The sequence below is a fragment of the Plasmopara halstedii genome (genome assembly GCF_900000015.1).
Source record: "Plasmopara halstedii genome assembly, contig: Scaffold_1561, whole genome shotgun sequence".
In the NCBI taxonomy this organism is placed as follows: domain Eukaryota; phylum Oomycota; class Peronosporomycetes; order Peronosporales; family Peronosporaceae; genus Plasmopara; species Plasmopara halstedii.
In genome coordinates this window covers 504,853-512,310 of record NW_020188473.1, presented here as the reverse complement: position 1 = coordinate 512,310, position 7,458 = coordinate 504,853, and positions in this window count along the sequence as shown.

Here is a 7,458-nt window from a genome sequence, read left to right as displayed (position 1 = left end):
GCTAATTCTGGTAAAAGTGCTGCTGAACTCTCGAGTGAACGCAGCAAGCAGGAGACACGTCTTGTTCTAAGGACTATTGACGACCGACTGTGCGGCATTTACAACCTGGGCGATGCTATTCGTCCACTTGTGTCAGCATCGCACCGCAGCTTACTTCCGGAAAATGAAACCTTGCCTCTTTCTGTGCAAGGCCAAGTTGATAAACTTATTCATGAGGCTACATCACACGAAAATCTCGCCCGAATGTACATCGGATGGATGCCGTTTCTGTAGCATTAAATTCCACGTATCAAGCCTAGTCGGGATCTGCTTACTTGAAACTGCATTGATCCATTTGCGACCTGTAACCTTGTTGTAGATGCTGCTTTTATTTGTTTCAGTAAATTACTAACTTTGAATCTTTGATGCTGTTTCTTATTCTGTCATTGCTGTGCAAGGTTTATAAGGTACAGGTTTGAGTCCGTAATGAAGCAGATCAGTCAAAGCAGATCAAACAGAAAAGCACATCACACCATCAAATATTTTTTTACTTAGATTATAACCCTCCAATACTGACGGCAGCAACAAATCAATAGACCCCTTGGTTCGTGTCAACTTTGGGTCGAAAATAATAGACGTCTTACATCCACTTCATCAAGTACCTCTCGCTCTTTTCTCGAAAATTGCTTAATATTTAGAATTAAGTAGTACCGGTTATCTACGTCCTATCTATCCGCTCCACAGAGGTTGTACGTCTCGGCGAAACCAGTGGGAACACACACTCAGCGTCGTCCAGTGTTAGCCCCATTTTCTGCTTTACCGGAGCCTTGATGTTATCAACGGCATTCGACGAAGAGCTGCTAGTTCCGCAATCTTCTTCCAGTGGATAACGTGCCACTCCACGCGTATCTGAAGGGCCTAGCCCAAGAGGTCTCGGACCTAGTCCGACCATGTCACTCGTGGTACGCAGCGACTGCTATGAAACGTGAGCAGTGCTCAGTGAACTACTTGCCACTCCACGTGCATCACTGAGGCCTCACCCTCGATGTCTCGGACCTAGTCCGACCATGTCACTCGTGGTACGCAGCGACTGCTGAAACGTGAGCAGTGCTCAGTGGATTACGTGTCACCCCACGTGCATCATTGGGGCCTCGCCCTTCGATGCCTCGGCCCTTGGTGCATGGTATACAGCGTCCGCTTCGTAACGTGAGCAGCGCTCAGTGGGTTGCGAGCATTACACGTTCAGCACTCGAGCCATACTCGGGACTCCTATCCGACACATCATCGATATTCATCTACGCAGATTCTCCGATATCCAGCACGTTGACCGTCTCGGTTCAGTGCCCGCGCTAATAGCGTTTCTGCCTCCTAGCAGAGGTGGGTTCATGTCTCACCAAAGCTCAATCAGGAGACGTGTGCGTTGGTAGCACCCAAATTCCTCGACCTCCAGTCGATCCATGGCTCATGGTGTTCCAGCCATGCCATACCAAGGTAAAGGTCATATAATCTAAGTCTAAGACGTGACAGCGTTCCACGCTATTAAAGTCAAGAAACTTGACACCAAGGTCCATAGAGAGCTTCGGCACCGTAACACGTGTCCTCGTCACTCAAGCGCGCCTCTAGCGCCTCAGCATACACCCAAACCCGTTCCATCGTGGAGCGTCGAGCATAGTTGCCCGACGCCCCGGAGTCCGTCAGGATCTCCCATAGCCACTCAAAGCCCTTCACGGTTACTCTAAAACCAGCAAGCCCGGTTTGCATACACGTTCCATGTTTAAGAGCACAGAGCTTTTCGCGGCTGGGCCCTGCTGACCTCTACCTCCTCGAGGCTTAAGGCCGCCCAGCGCCTATTAGGTATTGTCGTTTCCCCGCAACAAACCAGAAGTCTGGTAAGAGCGGGCGTCAGCTTGATGAATCTTGACGCGCCTTGCGCAGGGGACAACCAATCCTAAGGTAACAAGTGTCTCCACAGATGAAACACCGTCAGGTGTTTAAATGCTGTATGGCAGCTCGGAGCTGTGCCTCCTTGTCCTCAGCATAGCTGAGATCAATCGGTTCAGGCTCGCTCGACGAAGTCTGATGGTGTGCATATCAACCAAGTTGTACCGACTTGAAGTTAAATTCGGCTATCAATACCACGTTCACCGCTTCTTCAAAAGAAGACGGATGCACTCGGAAGACTTCCATTCTGGCCATGCCAGTGCGGAAGCCCTCCATATAGACGGCCACTTCGACCGCCTCGGGGAGAGGATCTGCTGCCATCCCGGCAATAAGAGCTCTCAACTCTCGGACAAAGTCCACCAACTCCTGTTGCAGCTTCAGCTCCGTCCAGGAGGGAAACGCCGCTTCGACCGAAGTGCGATTGGTGCAATCAGAATTTGATAAATACAATTACAAGTAGAGTTAAGAGGGGTACCGAAGTGCCGCACGTCAGTGCATATTTTCGCGCTCGATCACCGAGCTTGGAGATAGCTAGCGCCACGTTATGTTGCTCGGTCTAGAGTATGGCGGACGCCAAGACCTCTCATTCAAAGCAGGAGATTCTCTTTTTGGTCTTGAGGGTGTGCAACACCTCACTTCGCAAGGACCTTAAGCGATCACCGCGCATCTAGAGGCGTGTTTGAGCTATGAAAGTGAGCACCTTCAGCAGAAGATGTCGTCGCCGATTGCGTCCATGACGCCTCCGTTGGCGACGGACGACCCCCCCCCCGACCCAAACCGATCTTGGAACTTCTAAACCTTTTTTTGCTGGAAAAATATCGTTAAAGTTGAACACCAGAAGGTCAAAGCTATGACGATTCACCCTAACATGAATTATCAAACAATTATGTTAGTGGTTGTGCATTTGAATTGTCGCGCACCTCGTACTGAGAAAGCTTTGACTCAAAGAATCCGTGTAAATAACGCAGAAGATGGGATCGTACACTACACCCGGAAGTGGAAACAAGACACACTTCAATATGTCGATACAAATACTCGAACCGATGAAACAGTCAGCTGGTGATCTAACAATTGAACTAGCGTGGAAAGCAATGCTCTGACCAGGTTGCTGGTCGCTGATGCCAACATAAAGAGCCTTCTTCACCTTCCTGTGGGGCACTTTCTTCGAAGACATTCGATAATATGGGATGTTATTGGATATAAATGCGGACACTGCAAAGGGCGTTTGGCGATGGCGATATGTCAAATTTGCCTCTAGTCTTTATGACAGAGCAAAACACTTTGTGCTTTTGGACCTAAAGTCAAATTATGATCTCGTCCATAGAGTGGGCACCCAGGAACGCTTCGAGTCAAGGAGGTAGGCGACTCAAGGTATATGCCACGCACTTTTGATCGGGCTCATGAAAGTCACGGTTGCAAAGTCATAAACACTGACTAACATGCCCACGGTGCGAAACGTCGCACCTCTTGCTTTTGAGACAATCAATTACATACACTTGTTGATGTAGCGACGTAAGGCAAATTTGATCAGCCATTTCGATTACGGGTAGAAAATGTTATAGAAATTGGTATTATTTTCTTAATAAATAATATTATGAAGGGCAAGACGGTGATGTTGATTAATTGATTTATTAAAAGCTGGAAACATTATCCGCTTACAGTAAGTCAGTCGTTGAGGGTACATGATAGTATGGCTGACAGGTTTAATTCAGATATTCTGGAGAATATAACAAATTCAATTTATTACTGATCGAAAGGGTACGATAACCTCGTCAAAAAGATCCGCTGCTGTTTATATTCATGATCAGAGGGTTCGAGAGATATTCTCCATCTGGCGCTGACATTCTGAGTCAGAATGGCAAGTCATGTGGAATTGAAGCACGAATATGAGATGCTACATGAGGCAGCAATAGTGGTGTAATCGACATTTTCTTTTGCATATCAGCTCGGCAGGGTGCACCATGAACAGAGCTGTTGCCTGATGCGATTTAAGTTCCGAAATATCATTTCGGAAAGGTAATATACCCTGTACTACAGGTAGTACTTTAAGAGATACGCTCTGGAAGCGGTGATTATGCGTGGAGAGCCGTCTAAAACACAGCGGATTTCACAACGGTGCGCTTGTCAATGCGGGCTTTCTCAATTAAAAGCTTCCTATGTTTACATTTTGCGATGTGTTCTTTTGCACTTCGTAGCACTTGTCGGCGGCTCGACGCCTGACTTGCGGAAATGTTACAGATCACCTGGTCTTCGAGATACTATGAGAAGAAAGAGGCTGAAACATGGAATGCACACCTGGAAAATAGAATCAATTGACTATGCTTCTGGCTGCAATTGGCCCCGATTAAAAAATCCATGCTTGGAAGTGATACAACTATTAAGGAGGAGCTCATCACCCACAGTAATGGGCTATTGATACACCCTGAAAGTTATCCCAATCAGATTTCTATAGTGAAACCAAACGCTCTTACGAGGCTCTGAAAACAAGTTTGCATCTAATTAGGTGTTTAGATCTTTGACATAAGTATGGGTAAAATGATTTTAACAAAAAACCATAGTTTTTGATGACTAAGCAAAAGTCCGTGTGCTACCATTATTTACATTACGATTTTGAGCGCATGAATTGAACCAGTACGTCCAAGAGTAAGCACAACCTTGACCCAAGGCAAATCAACTCTTCCGTTCAAAATGTAAACTGTATGTCTTTGTTCTATTGCGGTAGAGCCGCCTATATCAAAATCGACATGTTTTCCTAATTAATAGTAAAACCTAGTTGAGTCGCATAACAACTGACAGTCCAGCCATGTAGTGGCTTCTTGTCAAGGTGTAGCCACATATTGTTCGACCCACTCCTTCTTACCAGGGTGCGTGTAACCCCGTTACACACTTTCTCATCAAAATTGTTGACACCCGCAATTTATATTTAACTGTCCCCTCGTACGAGGCTCGCGTGCCTAAGATACCTCTACGTCTCCAGGACCTTCTGCACGCATTCTCTGCTCAGTGAGCGCTGTGAATAGGGCACGAAAAACACCCAGCCTCGCAGGCACCGAGAGCGCCTGCGGACAGAGCCCATTTTCGTCTCATGCGCGCGTTGCAACGTCGGACAGCACGTTCGCAGCTTCAAGGAATGCGCATCCCAAGCTCTCGTGCAGCAGACCTGCCGTAGCTCTTTGCTTAGAGGAAGCTAAGTTGAGGTCACCGACCTTACGTTCTTTACAAAGGCCAATGCGATTGCATCGAATTGCAGCCCGCTGCCTCCAAGAGTGTTTAAAACCTTAACCAAGGAAAAGAGACTCTTCCGCTCAAAATTAAAAATGTACTAAACTGTTTTAGTTACGGCAGAGCCGCCAATGTCTAAATCTTAGGTTCTCCTAATTAATATAGTAATACCTAATTGATACAGTAATACCTAATTAATATGCCTTACTACTGGCAGTCCTGCCACGTAGTGGCTTCTTGTTACGGTGTAGACACGCCACTGCGCGATTACACCAACTTGTGTAATCCACACCTATGTACGGTCGCACTATCTTGTGCGACCAGCGTTTTCATACAAGGATACGTGTAACCCCAGTTCACTCTTCTTAATAAATTGGGAGTATTTACGATTCACATTGACCAGTCACCTCATACGAGGCTCGCGTATCTGAGACACCGTACCATTCTTAAGAAAAACCTTAAGCATTCTAACTCCAATGAGCCCTGAGTCTATGACACGAAAAACACCCAGTCTAGCTGGTTCAGAGGGCACCCGCGGTCAAAGCCCTTCTTCTTCTTCTTCCGCACAGGGTGAATCTCCGGACAGTACGTTTGCGGTTTCACGGGAAGCACATCCCAAGCTCTCGGCAACTGAGCGCAACACACCGCGCCTGCCCCCGACGGATTTCCTCGTCGAGGGATTAAAGGAATCCGACTACGAGTCGGATACTCCTTTCCCACTATGGGAAGTTAGGAAGGATGAGGTGCGCCTACGGCGCGACGTGAGCCTAGCTCAAACACTGCGGACACCGTGTCTGTTCCCGACCTCTTCACTTCCGAGGGAAGTGGTATTGTTACCAATCCCCGACGGGGCACAGAAGCAGCAATGGGAGGCTGTCTACAGGGCGGCTCTCATGCGCTCGTATCCACGTTCGGTCCGAGTCCCCGTGAAGAATACAGTTAACGCTCGGCTGATCCTGCTACTGGATCGAAAGACACGATCGCTCGATCGTTAGGCGTCAACGTAGTCGGCCCCTCAGCCACTACTAGAGCTGAGCTTGATCAGCGGGAAGCTCTCCGAGAACGCTATTGGTACCACATGGAATTCAGATGGATCGGTATCGCGCTCGACTTCGAGCCAAAAAAAGAGGCACTCCTGTACCCGCAATGCGGACTGCTCGCCCCTGGCAAAATCGCTGCAGATGATGAGAAGCTCTTTGAACGATGAGTGTAGCGGCACCGGAAACTTTACTCGCTGTCTTCCTCAGACCGAAGTCACAAGGAAATGGACGTGCGCGTAGAGCGCCATATTGGATTTAGTTCGCAAAACGCAAGGCACAACACCGACTTCCTGCGTATTGTCACTCTGCGACATAAAGAATAATACTAAACGCTCCCGCGAGCTCTGTGGTTTCTCACACGAGTGAGGCTACGACCACAGCTGGTCAGGGCCATTGCTTGAGTTCGGTTTATGGTCCTTCGACTTCCCGGGCTACTGCCGAGAAGCGCGGACGACGCGAAGCAATATGATCCTTTTGATCATAAGCATCCACGACGTCTGGGCAGTCTTGCCGAAGTAGCGCCTCAAACTTCCACGAGTCCTCGGGGTTTGGGTATCCCCGCCACTTCACAAGATATTGGGTTTGACTCTGTCGACGACGTCGATCCACAATGCGTTCCATGTGGTAGAGGACGCCACATTCTCATTGAGAAAAGTCGGCAGCGGGCGACGACGACTTGGTCGATCGCCGTACAGTGACTCGCGATGCTCTTTGAGTGTAGGTGGAAAATGTCCATTGTCATCGGTACTCTACCGGTAATTTTGCCGAGATCGCCTACCATTGCGCGGAAGACCTAGAGAGCTTGGAGCACTTTGTGCACCGACTATCTAACGCTGAGCATTATGCTCTGTCGGAGCTGCTCCTGGCCGTCGAGCAGTCGAATGCGTCACTTCGTGCGACGGTGGAGCACCTACCGCCGTTGGGGACGAAAATTGTTGCACTACGTGCTCTGGAACAGTTGCTGGATCAGCTTCTGGGCGATAGAGCGCTTTTTGTCGCCGCCCCGGCGCCAACGCTTCCGCGTTCACTTACGCCGGATCCCGGTCCTGCTTGAGCAAGCCCACATGAAACTCCGGGTAGATGCGCATCCTTTTGGAAAAGCTAAGCGTATATGCAAGGTCCCACTTGGCCACGACCTTAAAAGGTCCAATGATTCGTTGACGGAGCTTTTTGTCAAATACAGCAGAGACTGCATGAGTAGGAAGTATATTCGCATTTAATGAAACCAGGTCTCTGGCGTCAATATTTTCAATGTTTGCATATTATTTCTGCATGT